The sequence below is a fragment of the Perca flavescens genome, chromosome 2, assembly GCF_004354835.1.
Source record: "Perca flavescens isolate YP-PL-M2 chromosome 2, PFLA_1.0, whole genome shotgun sequence".
In the NCBI taxonomy this organism is placed as follows: domain Eukaryota; kingdom Metazoa; phylum Chordata; class Actinopteri; order Perciformes; family Percidae; genus Perca; species Perca flavescens.
Genome location: NC_041332.1, coordinates 34,963,760 through 34,984,376, shown reverse-complemented (window position 1 = coordinate 34,984,376; position 20,617 = coordinate 34,963,760). Strand labels below are relative to the sequence as shown.

The following is a 20,617-nucleotide window of genomic DNA, read 5'->3' as shown; positions in this document are numbered from 1 at the left end:
AGCCGTTTGATTAGCCATATTGTTGACCGTACTACCGTGTATTTTTATGTTCCTTGCCTGTGTGATTTACTGTGATTTATTGTGAAGATGGTAATCGCTGGAAGAAGAAACACCTTGCTGGTTTATAACTTTAGCTGCAATCGTTACTTCCACTACTTTTATTTTTTATTTAACCTTTATCTAACCAGGTAAGCCGATTGAGAACAAATTCTCATTTGCAACGACGACCTGTCACATTCACACAGTTACACATTCATACCTGGAAGCTGCCCAGTACAACCACAGTCTGATCGGGGTTTTTTGGGTTAAGGGCCTTCCTTGAGGGCACCTTAGTGGTGGTAATGAGGGAGGGACAAGCGCTGCTCTTTCATTTTCCTACCCAGATTTTATTCTGTCGGTCTGGGGATTGAACCGATAACCTCCCAGTCACAAGCTTGCTACTTAGTAGTAACTGGGTTTAATTTTCAAAGGCCAAGGCTACATGAGTTTTTGGGGTTACAGGCAGGGGTTAACACGGGATTTGGCAGGTGGGGGGAACCCAAAGTTCAGGGAAGCAGGTTCGCCTGTTGCTCCCAATATGTCCTTCTTCCAAAGTGGTGAAAAACGCCAGGAGAAATGCCAGGAATTGAGTTTACAGTAAAGCTAAATTATAACTGCATGCCAAGGTCAGATTTCGTCCTGAAGTGACCGGTTGTAATGCTGACAAACAATGTAGCATTTAAAAAGCAAATTTTTTTCAAACTGAGTCCGGTGCATTGCTCACTCCACGTAAAACTGTCAGCATGTTAGCGTGTCGTTGTGTTTGTAACTGGAGGCTACCGACAACATTATCATCACTTCACTCAGCTGACTTAAGCAGTTTGGATAATAGACGCTCAACTGTCCTGCCGTTATTACAGACATGTGAACTAACCACAGACACTGGACTCAGCGCTGCATCGCTGCAGTTCACCGCTGCTGCTGAATGCAACACCGATGTATGAAACTGCAAATCAGATTAACCCCTGGCTACAGGTTATGTTAAAGGTATATTAAGCGAAGCTAATTTAACCCCAGGGGCCAGGAATTATCAACAAGAAGAGTTGGCCAGAGAAACAGACTATAGAATACAAATTAAAAAAGAAGTTGTATGACCAGGAAAGGAGTTAGAGCCTTGTTAACATCAGCGAGGCGTTTCAACGCTGCAGAAACCTCCGTGATTTGAAAGGAATGAAAACTGATGAGGGCTCTCGTCGTTATGGACAAGTAAGTATTAACGTTAGCTCAGCTGTTTCACTGTCTTCAACAGGTCAGTTTAACCTTGTCCGTCTGCTATTGTTTGTGATGGCTGCTCCTAACTGGATGGCTTTACAGCAGTAGCGACAGTTTGCCAATCCAACATCGACTCTGCCATATTTCGTTTAGTCAGCAGAGACCCTAACTAGTTATCACTTTTTTCAAGAATAGCTCAGGGTGCATTCAGGAGCTTTCACCATTGAAAGGTTTCAGAGCATTTCAAAGATGTGACTCCACCCAAGTACTATATTCTTCCGCCTGAGAATATAGTTCCCGGTTTGTTTACAGTTAGCAGACGGCTGTGTCTCATGTTACGTTGTTTTTTGTACACGCTGTGACTCTACAAATCACAACATGTAAATAGGAACATGTTGCCGTTATTTTGTCACTTATTCGGAGCAGTAGGATTGCTGGAACCATTCACCTGCATGTTCTGTGCTGGCCTGATGCCGCTGGAGCCGTCAGACAGCCTTACAGCACGCACGGAGATGAGAAGGGTATGTATGGACTTGTCTAACTCTGGGGGTTACGGTGAATAAGCTCAATTCCCAATAAGTCGGCGTGTTCCTTTAAAGTAAAATTCCATAAAGCATACCTTTGCCTCCTGTGGCATTCTGTACAGCTGTCTAACAGAAGAGGAGTGAACAAGTGCTTACAATCAAAACCAATGTCCATATAAATGTGAGCTATATTAAATAAAACACAGGCCTTCTGATATGTACATATAGTAGTGATGTAAATGTATCTTTTACAGAATCAGAAAACTTCAGACTTACAGGGTGCCTAAGTTACCTAAAGCGTAACTCTCACCAAAATGCATCCTAGGGAATTTTTGTGAATGTACCGTGAGTCAAACTTTAGTGTAAAAGCATATTTAACAGCTGCGGTCCAAAACTTTCTTTTTAGTAAATCTATGTACACAAAGAATGTTGTCAATGTTTGCGTTAAGGTGTAGAGCCCCTGGTGATACTTAAAGCAAAGTTTCATGTTGTGTCGAGCCTTCTTAGTATTTCTAAAATAGCTATTTTGAGACTAGCATGAGAGTGCCCCTAGCTCTCTCATTCAAAAGGCCATTTGACCCAAAAACGAGAATACGGTGAATCTTAAAAGTGGCGATTCGGTCCTAAATATGCTTTTAAACTAAAGTTTGACTCACGTACATTCACAAAAATACCCTAGGATGCATTTTGGCGAGAGTTACGCTTTAACATTACTTCAATCAGTAAACACTTGATCAAACTGTTAAAAAATTGTCAATTAAATCAAACAAACAAAGCCTGATTAGAGTGTTCATAGTTTCTACTTAGCATCAGTTACCAAGCGTCTTACAGTATGTGATTTCAGCAGCATGTAATAACCTCTCCTGCTGCCTTAAAGGCCACAATCTGTCCATGCTGTATTGTATCTAAAGTATGTACCTACACGCTGTACATCCCTCTGACGTGGGGCCAGTCTGCGGTCTCCACCAGCTGATCTTCTGACCCCTCCTGCTGATCAATACCGCCCTATCTGACCACTTCTATTTCTGGCCCCCATCCCTGCAGAGTCAGCCCCCTTCCCCCTGCCCTTCTTTTCCGCTCGCCTCGCTGGGACCGGCCTGGCACAGCGGTGCCCTCTGCCAAGTCTGACTCATTTAAAGAGAGACACATTATACACCATATAAACTGGGACTGTGTGTGTGTGTGTGTGTGTGTGTGTGTGTGTGTGTGTGTGTGTGTGTGTGTGTGTGTGTGTGTGTGTGTGTGATACCGTTTGCTGTTCCCATACAGCTCACTGTAGAATTTACCATTGAGCACAGTTTCACACAACCAAGAGATATTAGCAGATGATCAGCACTCTGAAGCAGATCAGGGACATTTTTTTATAATTTATTGACGAGGCTCCCAGTTTAAAAAGCCGAGTGACCCAAAAATGTAATTAGAACAGTGTTTAAAAAGAGCCAATCTGACCCATATTCAGTTTAAATATGGAGCGAGTGCATAAAAAGATACAGTTAATGCGACTTGTGTCTTGGCCCAGACTAAAACAGCTGCACTTTTAAAAGCACTCAAAAAGCAATCAAAGTTACCACACACACACGCACACGCACACACACACACACACACACTTTTTAGTGGTCTTCTGTAGTTGCTGGTCTTCAGAATGTCAAATTTCAAAATGTTGAGATCCTTCGCTGCATCTGCAACCTGAAACAAGAGGAGACAGAACAAACCATTTAATGCAATAAAATAAATATATTACTGTCTACAGTAAAGAAGAAAGAAGAAAGAAAAGAACTGTATTTTAGAGTTGGGAAGCTGTACAGTTTTCAATTCAATTTTGTTTGTAGCGTCAAATTATAACACAAGTTATCTCAGGACACTTTACAGATAGAGTATGTCTAGGCCACACTATAATTTAAATTAGTTTTGCACACAATGTGCAAAAATATTTATCAGGGGATGTTTTTAAGATTTTTTTGGGGGGCTTTTGGGCCTTTAATGCATAGGACAGCTTAAGACAGAAAAGTAGAGCCCTGCACGGGCCAAAAACTCCAGCCCTAACCCGGCCCTGGCCCGTGGTGTTCAAGCCCTACCCGACCCCAGCCCGACAAAGCGTGCAATTTTTTCAGCCCGAACCCGGCCCGACCCTAGACCAACATCAATCACTTTAAGCTCTCTCTGACGCGCGCTCTTTGACGCTCTCTCTCTCTCTCTCTCTCTCTCTCTCTCTCTCTCCAACGCGCGTTCTCTGATGCGCTCTGTCTCTGCTACACACGCAAACACACACATGTCGCCTTCTCCATAAACAACATGAAATCAAGGAGAGGGCCAACTTTTCCTGCTACAGATTCCCCACCGTGGTCAGAAAACACAGGGGAGACACTTTGTTTCTGTCACTATGACTCTAGAGTCACTACTCGCTCCGATCGCCAGCACTCTCTCACTTCTCACTCTACCACACACTCCCCACACACACACACACGCGGCTCGACGCACACACCAGCGCACAAGTATAAACATCAGGCCACTTACATAGGCTACGGCGAGAGCTCTGCGTGGAGCCTCCGCACAACTGTAAAACGGCCTTAAGATGGGCACAATGAGGAGAGAAGCTTAAATAAGCCAGAGTCCGACCCGAGCCCGATCTGTAAAAAAAAAAAAAACGTCCCGAGCCCGGCCCGAATGGGCTTAGCCTGTCGGGCCCCGTCGGGCCCCGATGGGCTTGCAGGGCTCTACAGGAAAGGGGGGGGGAGAGAGGGGATGACATGCTGCAAAGGGACGCAAGTCGGAATCAAACCCGAGCCGCTGCGGTAAGGACTCTTGTAAGCCTTAGTACATGGGGCGCACGATCTACCAGGTAAATTACCAGGGCCCCGCCAAAAGTTGTTTTAAGTAAATTAAAATGAGTAATTTGACTCCAACACACAACGTTTTATAGTTCTTATAATAGTGCTGCATCAGGCAACTATTGCACAGGCAATCTTTGGAGAACATGGAGTCTTCTCTTCCACTTTCCAATTCCCCTTTTAACTATTACAACCCTTACAGAGTAAAGTTTGGTACTCTTGAAATGTTACACAGTCTGGAGGAAATGCACTATAACAATATGACCATATATTGTCACAGTCCTCTTCCCAATATTATAGGCCTGCTACATTATTATTTACAATAGCCTGACTAAAAAATAACAGGATATAAGACCCTATAAAATATTTTACCTGTTGTAATTAAGTTAAGGTATCCTTCATTATGCAGCTGACATTCAGCCAGAGGGCCATGATAGTCTGCTGTCACTGAGGACCCTCGGCCTGCACATCTTGATGGCGTGCAAAAGCACGATCAAAGTTTGATTTACAGTATGACTGCCAAAAATGTTGGCTCTGACAGAATCATCACTGTTACAATGAAATGCAAGGCAAGCATGTGTTCTCATTTACATATTGCACAAGGTCAGTCTCAAATATGACTCGGCTTTTGTCCATTCAATTCAGTTTATTTAAGAAGTACAAAGGACAGAAGAAGGACAATGCAAAATGATAAAATGCAAGATTACACGTGGATTAAAAAGGCCAGAATTAGCCAAAATGCTATTTTTTATCTGTAGTCTGTAGTCAAAACGATCTTTCATTAAGCCATTCGTCATCAAGCATTCCCAAAAAATCTATCTCTCCTAATCTCTGCCTAACTCGTGACATATCAGCAGAGATAAGAGTGATTCCCTATAAGTTAAGAAAGTTTATAAAATGTTCTTAGTCCTGGTCCTAAAAGTAGGACCAAACATGCGTCACTTTGAGGCTCTTTGGCCAATTATGAACATGGGCCATGATGCGTTAACAGGAAAGCATCCAGATCTGATGGTATAATGATGTATTTCAACTCAGAGGTGAGTTTACACCAAGGGGCTTCATCAACACCATACTGAAAACCTTATACTATCATGCCACAGCTAATTCTATGCTGTAGCAGCAAAAACTGGAGCCTAACAGCGAGGCCCATTAGCAGCCTCCGTCATTATTTTCCCCAAACAGTGGGGGCTGCAACCTGCCTCCCCAGTCCAGTTAGTTTGGGCCCTACAGCAACACAACACAAAGCAATTTGCGCTGAATAGTCACCCAGGACATTTCCAGTGCATTACGGAGGCAATCAGCACCAGCAGGCAAACTGGAGGAGAGCGACACTGAGCAACATATAGCAGCGGAGGTACACTGGAATCAGGAATTGCGTGAGAAAGACAAAAAAAATAGAGCGAGCCAGATGGAGAAAGAGATGGCAAGCTGTTATATCATGTTACAGGCGGCCACAGTGCCGGTCAAGGTGCTGAATGGGCAGTAAAAGCATAATATAGCTATAACGGCAAGAGGCTGACTCAGGGTCAGTGTAAGAGCAAAGAAGATGAGGCCCCCGCTGCGTCCAGAGCAGCCGCAGGGTGTCCATATCTAATATTAGTTATTAGATATTGACACACTTATGGTATGGCTGGTGATTATGGAGGTGTGTTATTAGTTCTGTTGGTGGGATTTTATGTGCATGTGAGTCTGTGCGTGTGGGTTTGATGACTACAAAATCATCACTGCAGGTGAATATCCTTTTTGTTACAAGTCGTTTTGATCAAGTCGTAGCTTTGCAGAAATAAAGCATTAGGTTATTATAATTGGCTTTCTGTTTGTCTTGCCTTGGTATTACCATGCAGCTCAGTATGTAGATTTGGGCACTATCAATGCTAGGATTAAAGGATAATTCCAGTTTATTGCAATCTAGGTCTTCTGTAGCTTTGGCCATTGTCTCTGTCAGTAATGATAATATTGTACCCACAAGGCAATTGCTGGGACCTCTGTCAGATGGGACAGAAAGCATCAACAGTAAGGCGATCGGACAGGTTTTAAACTAACCCCCGTCTTAACCAAACCTATTTGAAAGAAAAAACCAAGGTGAATGGTAAAATAATTACACTGTCCGTTGTAAATATCCATCAGAGTTCACAAACCAATGGCCTACTTCAACTTTGACCAACCAAACTTGCCATACATGTGCATGCACAGGTTTTCTTTGACAAGGGGTGCACTTACTTTCAGTTTTACCTCCAAATAGAGTTTAAAGGTCCCATGACATGCTGCTCTTTGGATGCTTTTATATAGGCCTTAGTGGTCCCCTAATACTGTATCTGAAGTCTCTTTTATATAGGCCTTAGTGGTCCCCTAATACTGTATCTGAAGTCTCTTTTATATAGACCTTAGCGGTCCCCTAATACTGTATCCGAAGCCTCTTTTATATAGACCTTAGTGGTCCCCTAATACTGTATCTGAAGTCTCTTTTATATAGACCTTAGTGGTCCCCTAATACTGTATCTGAAGTCTTTTATATAGACCTTAGTGGTCCCCTAATACTGTATCTGAAGTCTTTTATATAGACCTTAGTGGTCCCCTAATACTGTATCCGAAGCCTCTTTTATATAGACCTTAGTGGTCCCCTAATACTGTATCCGAAGCCTCTTTTATATAGACCTTAGCGGTCCCCTAATACTGTATCTGAAGTCTCTTTTATATAGACCTTAGTGGTCCCCTAATACTGTATCTGAAGTCTCTTTTATATAGACCTTAGTGGTCCCCTAATACTGTATCTGAAGTCTCTTTTATATAGGCCTTAGTGGTCCCCTAATACTGTATCTGAAGTCTCTTTTATATAGACCTTAGCGGTCCCCTAATACTGTATCTGAAGTCTCTTTTATATAGACCTTAGCGGTCCCCTAATACTGTATCCGAAGTCTCTTTTATATAGACCTTAGTGGTCCCCTAATACTGTATCCGAAGCCTCTTTTATATAGACCTTAGTGGTCCCCTAATACTGTATCTGAAGTCTCTTTTATATAGACCTTAGTGGTCCCCTAATACTGTATCTGAAGTCTCTTTTATATAGACCTTAGTGGTCCCCTAATACTGTATCTGAAGTCTCTTTTATATAGACCTTAGTGGTCCCCTAATACTGTATCTGGAGTCTATTTTATATAGACCTTAGTGGTCCCCTAATACTGTATCTGAAGTCTCTTTTATATAGACCTTAGTGGTCCCCTAATACTGTATCTGAAGTCTCTTTCCCGAAATTTAGCCTTGGTGCAGAATTCCAGCCACTAGAGCCAGTCCCACAATGAGCTTTCCTTAGTATGTGCCATTACTGTGTCTGTAGCTATTGAGGAGGAGAGAGAGAGGGGGGGGGGTGGCCTTGACCAACTGTCACTTTGCTCGTTTGAAAGCCATGATGTCAGTCTCTTTCTCTCTCTCTCTCTCATGGGTGGGCCAAATTCTCTGGGCAGGCAAAGCAGAGAAAAGAGAGGTAACCTCGCTCCTTATGACCTCATAAGGAGAAGATTCCAAATTGGCCCATCTGAGCTTTCATTTTCTCAAAGGCAGAGCAGGATACCCAGGGCTTGGTTTACACCTATCACCATTTCTAGCCACTGGGGGACCATAGGCAGGCTGGGGGAACTCATATTAATGTTAAAAACCTCAAAGTGAAATTTTCATGCCATGGGACCTTTAAATAATCAGGTTGGCTTGGTTACAACCCTTTCTGAACAAGATTGACGATTTAATGATTTCTTTCATGTTTCTCAGTATGTGCAGTGAAATGAAACACTTCCTGTTGTCACATAATAAAGACACTGCAGCTGATCTGCATGTGATCTGACAGAATGCAGGAGGTGGAAGGAACTGCATTTCATGTTTTGCTTTTCACCTCGATATGTTGTAACTGATGTAAAGTTGCTAAGGCATGCTTTGTTGTAAATCATTGCTTTAAAATGTGTAGCCAGACAATGTCAGCTTGACACGGATGAGTTCAAATAAATGAAAGTGACCCATTCCAATATCTATTTCCCCAATGTCCCATTTGGTCTTTCTTAAAATAGACACTACTTATAGTAAATATATCCCCACTGTCCAGTGTGGCTTTTACACACGTGCTTGCTGCGACACATTTTGACACTGCATGTGTTGCTATTAAAAGCTTAGTGTTAATGAAAGACAAACAATGAGTTTTGGAACCAACACCTTTAAAGTGTACACTGGAGCTTTGATGGCTTATGAGTCAGGCAATTAGAGTTGGGGAGGGTTACTCTAATAGGCTATTATGCATCTTTTCTAATTAGATTTAAGACATGATGATACATTAGGGGGATATTAATGGGATGCAGCTCTAATTATAAAGAGGGAACATTTTAATTTTAATAAATATATTCAAGGATTATGTATTTATAGTTTGTAATTACTTAGAATAGTTTTTTTCCAGGCTAATAGGGCTGCAGCCAATATGAAATGAATGCTTTGTGGATGACTGGTAGGCCTTGTTTAGATTCAATTTTCCTTTCTCCAGTACTCCTTGTTCTACTGCCAGACTGCCAGACCATGAGCTGTGTGTCAAGCATTGTACCATTGCTAAAGAAAGGAAAGCATCTTGTTCTTTAAAAGGTTAAAGGAAGGGAAACCATATTGAGTCTCAAATCATTGATGTTGAAGCTACAGGTAACCTCTGAAATTAAATAGAAACTCAAAGTAAACAAGTGATAGAAACATACCAAGCTGATAGGTCACATTATTCAGGCAGAGCTCCCCTTCATACATAAATTACTCTAAATTTGATCATCTTCAATCTGCAGCTTTGCTATGGTTTTTTTTTTGTACAATAAAAAAAATGAAGCTAAGTATGAAAGCAGCATTTTCTGTCCCTAATAACTGAAAAAAAGCACAATCACCAGATCAAACGTTAAGCTAAAATAGAAAAGTTAACTAAAATAGACATACACAACAGGAATATATATTTTCTAAATTATGCAGTCAAGTAAAACAGTCCAGGGGTCTCATTTATAAACGTGGCGTACGCACAAACAGGGCTGAAAATGTGTGTACGCCAATTCCCACGCAAAGGTTGTGATTTATAAAAAACAAACTTGACAGGGAATAGTTCTATATGCACCTAAAACGTACAAATGGTGAGCAAGTAAACATCTTTTTTTTTTTTTTTTTTTTACAATACCGTAAAAATATATAGTCTTATTTTACCTTGTTTGAAATCTTCTGTCTTTATTTTAAAGCATGGCTCTAAGGAGGGCAATGTCTGCCAGTCCACCCATTTGGTCCAGGCTGAAATATAGTCAGAAGTGGGTAGTAAACATAGACTGTAAAAAAATTATGGACATAGCTTCAAGGTCTGAAAAGTGACGCCAATGCGATAGTGCCCTAAACCTGCATTCTATCTAATTTCCAGCAAGGGGCAACTCCGCTGGTTGCAAAAAGAGGTGTGACTGTATAGACGTCTATGGAAAATGATCCTACTTCTCACTTGATTTATTACCTCAGTAAACATTTTCATAACAAGTTGATGGTCTCAATTGCTGAGCAGGGCCGCAAAGATTAATCAATTAATCAGTTATTTGTCAACTATTAAATTAATCAGCAACTGTTTTGATAATCGATTAATCCATGTCCGGGTCAGTTTTTAAGAAAGAAAAAAAAAAGGTCAAAATTCTTGGATTCCAGCTTCATAAATGTGAATATTTTCTGGTTTCTTTTCTCCTCTATGACAGTAAGCTGAATATCTTTGAATTTAGGACTGATAAAGAGATTGGAGGTCGTCATTTTTGGGTTTTGGTATACAATGATTGACTCCTTTTTTTTTTTTTTTTGTTAAAGCATTTTCTATCATTTTATAGACCAAATAAATTTGATTATTTGAGAAAATAATCGATAGATTAATAGACAATGAAAATAATTGTTAGTTGTAGCCCTAGTTCCAAGTATTTCTGCAAATTATTTATGTTAATTGATAAGATGCCACTACCGTACAACTCATTAAGAAATAATGAGTGACCTACAGTATAATTTACATGTGTGCAAATAGGCTTGCATTTAGATTAGCATACCAGTCCGCTTACCTCTCACTTAACAGTTACTGATCAGAGTAGCATTATGATTTTGTCATACAGTAATGCTACTCTTTGTTTAAATGGGCCTCAGTCCTGTTTTGGTCAGAATCGCAAAAGTGAGGTCAACAAACAGAGAAGGAAGAAGAGAGAAACACAAAGAAACCCTGTACAACATACTGTACAGGCTTCAACAACAGCTGGCTTCTGGATTTATTGATGTGCAAAACTAAATTTACACATGATCATACACCCATGGCCATACTTCTGCAAACGCATGCATACAGAAACATTTGCACACAAAAAAACCTCAAAGTCAGCACATTTCTAGATGGTAAACAAGCCTGGGAACTGCTTAGCCATGCTGGTCAGGCTTCAGGCATTACTACTGCACATAACATGCACACGGTCACGCACGCACGCGCACACACACACACACACACACACACACACACACACACACACACAGGGCTGTAAACATTAGCAATATTTTCCCATTTCCTCTGCAGGGCAGGCGGGAGAGCAGTGGATCTTCAGGGGGGCTGAGCCCTTCACTGGTAATAATCTCCTTTACACTTCACACTGCCAGGGAGATGAATCATGGTGGATTGTGTCACTGTGTGTGAGAGAGGGAAGGGGGCCCTGACATACCATGCGAAAGCTGGCCTTTATGATCCGTGTGTGTGTGTGTGTGTGTGTGTGTGTGTGTGTGTGTGGATTCAGGGGTGCAGAGAGAGGCCAAGGATCTTATTCAGACATTGTCAGCAGACCACAGGTTCAGAGCTGTTTTCCCTGATTCTGATGGAGTTGCCTGGAATTGTGTGTACTAATAAGGTGATGGAAAATTGCAAAAACCTAACAACCTTTTCAAATATTGTACTTTTGTTTTTGTAAAGGAGAAAAAGCAGGCTCTGCACATCTTTTTATTCACACAGAGAGACTGCCACAAAGGACAGATGTCTGTAAAATATAGTTATGTATCTAAATAGTCTAAAGTTTGCAGTTATAGGAAATGCACTGATCTTTCAGAAATATACTGTAGATACTGCAAATTAACTTCCAAGTATTTTTCAGGCTGCTCACATGATCACCTTTACATTGCTGTATGTTCTGTTGTCATGTATTTTCGTGATTTCTATCATCCTGTACAAAAATGGTATCTTATGGGAACAGAACCAGTCTAAACTGCTAAAGATTACAATCCTTAAGCTTTTCATGGAATCAAACCCTGTTATTGATACTATTTATAGTCAGTATTGTTTTAGCATAGCCATTCAATCTATTTACTTTCTATAAGGTGGTTTTGATTGGCTTGATATGCTTGACTCAAATAGCCTTCACAGGAGATTCCCAGAAAACAACGCTGCATTGAACCCTGTGTTGTCCTCAGGTCAAATTTTACCTGTTTTTTTTTTTTATATTAGAAATATGGGTTTCTTTATGGATGCATGGATGTATGTTGTACGGAACCCACACGACGTTCTTCGCAGGTAAAATAAATGATTACTTCCATTGAAATTTTAATTAAAAATGTTGGCCGTTTTATTCAATTTTATAGCATTTGAAAAACAATGTTTAAATGGTTTCAAAACCGTATCCTGACTAAACTTTAAGATAAACCAGCCTGTAATTCACTCAACATCCTCTGATCTCAACTATTGGTCAAAATAATTCATTATTTCTGCCTTTTTAAATAAAAAATAGGTATCTCCGTGAACCATCACCTTATCGTGGTGGAGAGGTTTGTGTGTCTCTGTGAACCTGAGGGCTGTGTTGTCTGGAGCTTTGTGCTCCTGGTAGGGTCTCCCAAGGCAAAGTGGTCTCAGGTGAGGGGCCAGACAAAGAATGGTTCAAAAACCCCAATGAAGAAGCAAGGTAGAGATGGAGTGACCCTGCCCGGAGGAAGCCCGGGGCCCCGTCTGGAGCCAGGCCCAAGCGGCGGGCTCGTCGGGCGAGCGCCTGGTGGCGGGTTTGCCACGGAGCCCGGCCGGGCACAGCCCGAACAAGCTACGTGGCTCCCATCTCTCCAGCCCATGGGCCCACCACCTGTGGGAGGAACCGTTGGGGTCGGGTGCGATGCCACATGGGTGGCAGTGAAGGTCAGGGGCCTCGACGGACCAGACCCGGGCGGCAGGCGCTGGCTCTGGGGGCGTGGGGCGTCACCTCTCTGTGGGGAAGGAGCCGGAACTGGTGCGGGAGGTGGGCGCTACGGTTAGATCTGGTGGGGCTTACCTCTACGCACAGTCTCGGGTTCTGGAACCATACTCCTGGATAGGGGTTGGACTCTTTTCTTCTCCGGAGTTGCCCAGGGTGTGAGGCGCCGGGCGGGTGTGGGGATACTCACAAGCCCCGGCTGGCGCCGCTGTGTTGGAGTTTACCCGGTGGACGAGAGGGTCGCCTCCCCCGCCGCCTGCGGGTTGTGGGGGAAAACTCTGACTGTTGTCTGTGCATATGCACCAAACAGGAGTTCGGAGTATTCGGCCTTCTTGGAGACCTTGACTGGAGTCCTGCATGGGGCTCCAGTGGGGACTCCATTGTTCTGCTGGGGGACTTCAACGCACACGTGGGCAATGATGGAGACACCTGGAGAGGCGTGATTGGGAGGAACGGCCTCCCTGATCTAAACCAGAGTGGCTGTTTGTTGTTGGACTTCTGTGCTAGTCATGGATTGTCTATAACGAACACCATGTTCGAACATAGGGATGCTCATAAGTGTACCTGGTACCAGAGCACCCTAGGCCGAAGGTCAATGATCGATTTCATAATCGTTTCATCTGATCTGAGGCCGTATGTTTTGGACACTCGGGTGAAGAGAGGGGCAGAGCTGTCAACCGATCACCATCTGGTGGTGAGTTGGGTCAGGGGTGGGGAAGACTCTGGACAGACCTGGTAAGCCCAAACGTGTAGTGCGGGTAAATTGGGAACGTCTGGAGGAGGCCCTGTCCGACAGACTTTCAACTCACACCTCCGGCGGAGCTTTTCGTGCATCCCTGTGGAGGCTGGGGGCATTGAACCCGAGTGGACAATGTTCAAAGTTTCCATTGCTGAAGCTGCGGCGAGGAGCTGTGGTCTTAGGATCTTAGGTGCCTCAAGGGGCGGTAACCCACTTAACACCGTGGTGGACACCAGTGGTCAGGGGAAGCCGTCCGACTGAAGAAGGAGTCCTTCCGGGATATGTTATCTCGGAGGACTCCGGAGGCGGTTGCAGGGTACCGAGGGGCCCGAAGGGCTGCAGCCTCTGCCGTGAAAGAGGCAAAGCAGCGGGTGTGGGAGAAGTTTGGAGAAGACATGGAGAAGGACTTTCGGTCGGCACCAAAGTGTTTCTGGAAAACTGTTCGCCACCTCAGGGGGGGGAAGGGGAACCATCCAAGCTGTGTACAGTAAGGATGGGACACTGTTGACCTCCACTGAGGAGGTAATAGGGCGGTGGAAGGAGCACTTTGAGGAACTCCTGAATCCGACTAATACGCCCTCTATGTTAGAGGCAGAGCTGGAGGATAACGGGGGATTGTCGTCGATTTCCCAGGCGGAAGTCACTGATGTAGTCAAACAACTACACAGTGGCAAAGCCCCGGGGATTGATGAGATCCGTCCAGAAATGCTCAAGGCTCTGGGTGTGGAGGGGCTGTCCTGGTTGACACGCCTCTTCAACATTGCGTGGAAGTCTGGGACGGTGCCAAAGGAGTGGCAGACTGGGGTGGTGGTTCCTCTTTTTAAAAAGGGGACCAGAGGGTGTGTGCCAATTATAGGGGTATCACACTTCTCAGCCTCCCTGGTAAAGTCTACTCCAAGGTGCTGGAAAGGAGGGTTCGGCCGATAGTCGAACCTCGGGTTGAGGAGGAACAATGCGGATTCCGTCCTGGTCGTGGAACAACGGACCAGCTCTTCACTCGCAAGGATCCTGGAGGGAGCCTGGGAGTATGCCCAACCGGTCTACATGTGTTTTGTGGATTTGGAGAAGGCGTATGACCGGGTCCCCGGGAGATACTGTGGGAGGTGCTGCGGGAGTATGGGGTGAGGGGTCTCTACTCAGGGCCATCCAATCTCTGTATGACCAAAGTGAGAGCTGTGTCGGGTTCTCGGTAGTAAGTCGGACTCGTTTCAGGTGAGGGTTGGCCTCCGCCAGGGCTGCGCTTTGTCACCAATCCTGTTTGTAATATTTATGGACAGGATATCGAGGCGTAGTCGGGGTGGGGAGGGGTTGCGGTTCGGTGGGCTGGGGATCTCATCGCTGCTCTTTGCAGATGATGTGGTCCTGATGGCATCATCGGCCTGCGACCTTCAGCACTCACTGGATCGGTTCGCAACCGAGAGTGAAGCGGTTGGGATGAGGATCAGCACCTCTAAATCGGAGGCCATGGTTCTCAGCAGGAAACCGATGGAGTGCCTACTCCAGGTAGGGAATGAGTCCTTACCCCAAGTGAAGGAGTTCAAGTACCTTGGGGTTTTGTTCGCGAGTAAGGGGACAATGGAGCGGGAGATTGGTCGGAGAATCGGCGCAGCAGGTGCGGTATTGCATTCAATCTATCGCACCGTTGTGACAAAAGAGAGCTGAGCGAGAAGGCAAAGCTCTCGATCTACCGGTCAGTTTTCGTTCCTACCCTCACCTATGGTCATGAAGGCTGGGTCATGACCGAAAGAACGAGATCCAGGGTACAAGCGGCCGAAATGGGTTTCCTCAGGAGGGTGGCTGGCGTCTCCCTTAGAGATAGGGTGAGAAGCTCAGTCATCCGTGAGGAGCTCGGAGTAGAGCTGCTGCTCCTTTGCGTCGAAAGGAGCCAGTTGAGGTGGTTCGGGCATCTGGTAAGGATGCCCCCTGGGCGCCTCCCTAGGGAGGTGTTCCAGGCACGTCCAGCTGGGAGGAGGCCTCGGGGAAGACCCAGGACTAGGTGGAGGGATTATATCTCCAACCTGGCCTGGGAACGCCTCGGGATCCCCCAGTCGGAGCTGGTTAATGTTGCTCGGGAAAGGGAAGTTTGGGGTCCCCTGCTGGAGCTGCTCCCCCCGCGACCCGACACCGGATAAGCGGACGAAGATGGATGGATGGATGGATGGATGGTATTACGTCATATAAATTAGGTTTATTGACCATGAATTAAAAAAAAAAAAGTGTTGAAAAAAGGTTTTCAAAAAGAGTCAAAAGCATAGAAAATGTTGTGAGCCGGAAGGACAACACAAGGGTTAAGCGTGTGTGTGTGGTCAGGTATTGACCTCAAATGGTTCAGGTTAGAGGGTTAGGATGTTTTCACAAATCTAGGGTCACCATCTAGACCAGAGATCTTCAACAGGGGATCCGTGTCCCATAGTGGGTCCTCAGAGTTAGTGCAGGTGGTCACCAAATAATGTTAAAAATAATATTCTTTTGAAAGTTTCTTTTTTTTTTTATTACTACATGTCTGAAAATGTACATTAATATGAATTCAACATATTTATAGCAAAGATAAATTGGCCTATTTGTAAAATTTCTTTTTTAATTTTCACATTGAAGATAAGCTTACTATAGGTAAGGTCCATATGGTAGCCATACAGTTAAGCATAAGGATTTACTGTGCCTTCCACATGTATGTTTAACGTTAAAACATAATGTATATAAATAATATCCATTTATTTTCATCCATTCGGCCCAGTTTAATGCAACTCAACTGTATACAGTATATGTAGTATAATGTCCCTAGGTCTCTCTTTCAGCTAAGGGGTCCCTGGACTAAAAAACGTTGAAGACCCCTGATCTAGACACAAGTCACATCTTAGTAAGTAGGTAAATAGGTGTTTTTCCCAAAATAAAGATGCATGTGCCTCATAAAGTGATAAAATGACCAATTTGGATACCTAGGGATTGGAATTCCCCCTGAGAACTCAATATTCAATATCAATCAACTTTATTATTATTGTATTCTTACTCCTCTTGTTGCATTTCATACAAACAGAATGACTATTTCCAACTCCATGTTACATTCATAATATCAGGTGTGCAAACCAAACCGTGCTGCACATCAGAAAATTAAGTGGCATCTCGCTTGGATTCCCACTGATGGTCAAAGTGCAACCACGCTCATTTTACCTGGGGTTTCAAAATAAAATATATGTGTACCGCAAACGTGCTTGTGTGCAGATGCATCTCTATGCCATTTGTGTGTGTCTAAATGGGTGGATTCATATAAACCTTTAAAAAATGTGCACACACGCCAAGGTTTGGCCTCCAGGTCTCTCATTCTCTCTCATTTCACACAAATCCAAAAACCTTTCTGCTTTATTCAAAATTCTGCCTTTTTTTTTTAAGTCAACCTTTTACTATCCAAATAAGTTGAGTTTAACTAACTCATACGGAGTTCCTTCTGTGCTCAATATTCTTCCATGGCTTCATCTGAGAGCAGTCTGATGAAACAGAATCTCATGAAAATACAGATTGGCTGGTTTGGTCTCATATTCGCAACTTTTTTATTCAATTTTACAGCAGCATTCATCTCACTTTCCCCACAACCACATTAAACATAATAGTGTGGGTTAAGTCATGTATGTATGAAGAGAAAGAGTATGAAAAACTCCTGATGGGTCACATCTTTGAAATACTGACGCATGCGGATTAAAGTCAGGGGACTACGGAGGAGTCAACCGTGATGAAATGGAATTTTCGAGCGTATCAGCTGCAGTTTCAGGTCTCAGGCCGACACTGCGTGACGTTAGCAGTGACCTGACTGAAGGGGGCCTGGCAGTGTGACAGAGACAGAGACACCTGCCATCCAGCCAGTCGCCAGCAGAAGCTGGCTACCTACGCAAACCGCTGATCGACTTCTGAAAGAAAAGAAGCCCAGAAACACAAAAATGTATGGGCAACATCTGCGGCGTGGTGACAGGCCGCAAGTCAAGATCAGACGGTGAGTTTTTAAGAACTTGTGCCTTCGTGATTCAAAATGACATCCACAGGACATTTCATAGGAGTTGACACTTTAGGGCTAGATTTATCAAGCCGTTTGCGCCTGTTTCCAGGTGCTAATCGGTCGCAAAGACGGACGTAACCGATGTGGGCTATTTACAAACAGGGCGCACTTGGGTAAAATCGCAGATTGTCTGCCACATGAGCGAGAAGAGACAAGTTGCGCTTTCAATATGCGTTCGTGGGAGGGTCGTGGGGAAAGTGGGAGTTCCACCCAAAAAGGTGGGGGGATAAGCGCAAAATGCGCCTAATTATATATTCCGTGGTATTTACAAAGACTGTCAGTAAGAGCGCGTCTGTATTCTGCGGCGGAAATTCTCCACCTCTTAAAAGCAGGTCTAAACCAGCCGCAATCGAGTTTCCTCGTAGACCTTTATGCCGCTGGTGAAATGGCAACAGTAATTTGAGCAAGACGAAGACATAGGCGAGGCTGAAAATGTTTTTAACATAAGAATCACACTTTGTCAGTGAACACAACATCATTTTGCGTTACAGATCAAGCAGCCATGCAATATTAGAGTTACTGGAAGAAATCAAAGATGACATTGAATCACCCACTCAGCGTTCACATCCCATTACAGCAGTTGTTAAACTCCTCGCTACATTACAAATATTGGCAGCAGGATCATTTCAAACAGTCATAGCATCAGCAGTGGGAATATCACAGTCTGCACTCAGCCGTATCATAGCACAAGTACCGCTTCGCTACAGCGCAATTTACGGTATAGTGGGCGGAGAAAGACGCTGATTGCCTGATGGGTGTCAGGGTTGATAAATACTACGCAAAATGTGGAAGCATAGCGTGCGCTATTACCAAACTTGCATAAACAGATGCAGCGCAAACTGCGCTAGTGTTAGTAAATTAGGCCCTTTAGTGTCTAGTGGCGGTAGTGTTAGTGTTAGCAGTAGATAGACTGTAGAACACTGTATAAGGGCTACTTTTTTACAGACTAAGATTTCACATCCAAATAAACATGAATTGCTTATAAAATATGTGGTTTTCTTATGCTACAATATATAAAGTAGTTAATGTAGCTCTACCTAGACGAGCTACAACATTAAAAAGCTGTCTGTACACCAGAGGTGTCAAGTAACAAAGTACAAATCTTCGTTACCTTACTTAAGTAGAAATTTTGGGTATCTATACTTTACTGGAGTAATTGTTTTACAGCAGACTTTTTACTTCTACTCCTTACATTTTCACGCAATTATCTGTACTTTCTACTCCTTACATTTTAAAAATAGCCTCGTTACTCCTATTTCAGTTCGGCTTGTTTTCATTCCGGCTCGTCATCGTTCGAAAAAAACACAGACAAAAAAAACAACTTATCCAGATAAATCGCGCCATCCGGATAGAGTGAATTTGATTGTGGTTGGATGAGAAGTATAAACATATACCATATACGCTAGTTAACACTCGACAGCAGGTAACGTTAGCCTACCGTTAGCAGCTAGCAGCTAGAGTAAACACTTTTAAAATGCTGACAGCTAAACGGTGTAAAGTGTGACTGTATTTCACTGGAGAGGATTCTACCACCAGACTGTAGCTGCCGTTGTCTGAAAAACACATAAGTTATTGTTACATTTTTAATAGATCATTTAAATTTGACCCTGTGGCCATAGCAATACACAAGCCGTTCTTTAATGTCGCCTTGTGCTCCTATTTTTTTTTTTTAGATCAACTTTTTATTGTTTTATAATTTTGAACAATTTAATTTAAAAAAATAATATAACGTTATAGTCCTTATGGCCTTTAGAAAAATGTTTTTTTTTGTGGAGGTGGGGTAGTGCACTATAGGCCCCTGTGGCGCGGCCTAAGCTTTTGTCCTTAATAGCATTTTTTTTTCCCCCTTACATTACTTTTATACTTTAAGTAGTTTTGAAACCAGTACTTTTACATTTTTACTTGAGTAAAAAGCTTGAGTTGATACTTCAACTTCTACAGAAGTCTTTTCAAACTCTAGTATCTACAGTCATGGCCAAAAGTGTTGGCACCCCTGACATTTTTCCAGAAAATCAAGTATTTCTCATAGACAAGTATTGCATTAACACATGTTTTGCTATACACATGTGTATTCCCTTTGTGTGTATTGGAACAAAACAAAAAAAAGAAGGAAAAAAAGAAAATTTGACATAATTGCACACAAAACTCCAAAAATGGGCTGGACAAAATTATTGACACCCTTTCAAAAATTGTGAATAAATAAGATTGTTTCAAGCATGTGATGCTCCTTTAAACTCACCTGGGGCAAGTAACAGGTGCGGACAATATAAAAATCACACCTGAAAGCAGATAAAAAGGAGAGAAGTTGACTTAGTCTGTGCATTGTGTGTCTGTGTGTACCACACTAAGCATGGACAACAGAAAGAGGAGAAGAGAACTGTCTGAGGACTTGAGAACCAAAATTGTGGAAAAATAATCTCAAGGTTACAAGTCCATCTCCAGAGATCTAGATGTTCCTTTGTCCACAGTGCGCAGCATTATCAAGAAGTTTGTAACCCATAGCACGGAAGAGAAAAATTGATGAAAAGGTTGCAACGCAGGATAGTCCGGATGGTGGATAAGAAGCCCCAAACAAGTTCCAAAGAAATTCAAGCTGTCCTGCAGGCTCAGGGTGCATCAGTGTCAGCATGAACTATCAGTCGACATTTGAATGAAATGAAACGCTATGGCAGGAGACCCAGGGGGATCCCACTATGGCAGGAGACCCAGGAGGACCCCACTGCTGACACACAGACATAAAAAAGCAAGACTACAGTTTGCCAAAATGTACTTGAGTAAGCCAAAATCCTTCTGGGAAAACATCTTGTGGACAGATGAGACCAAGATAGAGCTTTTTGGTAAGGCACATCATTCTACTGTTTACTGAAAACAGAATTAGGCCTACAAAGAAAAGAACACAGTACCTACAGTCAAATATGGTGGAGGTTCAAAGATGTTTTGCTGCCTCTGGCACTGTGTGCCTTGACTGTGTGCAAGGCATCATGAAATCTGAGAGATTACCAAAGGATTTT

General features: G+C 43.3%; 1 protein-coding gene across 3 annotated transcripts in view; it reads right to left on the bottom strand.

The window, feature by feature from the left end:
• Window positions 1-2,604: 2,604 nt before the first annotated feature.
• Window positions 2,605-20,617, bottom strand: part of LOC114548901 (endonuclease V) — a 124,759-nt gene continuing 106,746 nt past the window's right edge. The window contains exons 11-12 of one of the 3 annotated variants that reach the window (XR_003691449.1): window positions 9,809-9,889; window positions 2,605-3,461 (exon numbers count right to left, since the gene is read on the bottom strand). The gene's annotated coding sequence lies outside the window, so the exon portion shown is untranslated. The remainder of the gene's footprint in view (window positions 3,462-9,808; window positions 9,890-20,617) is intronic. The other 2 variants (XM_028568944.1, XM_028568935.1) reach the window with 2 other exon arrangements.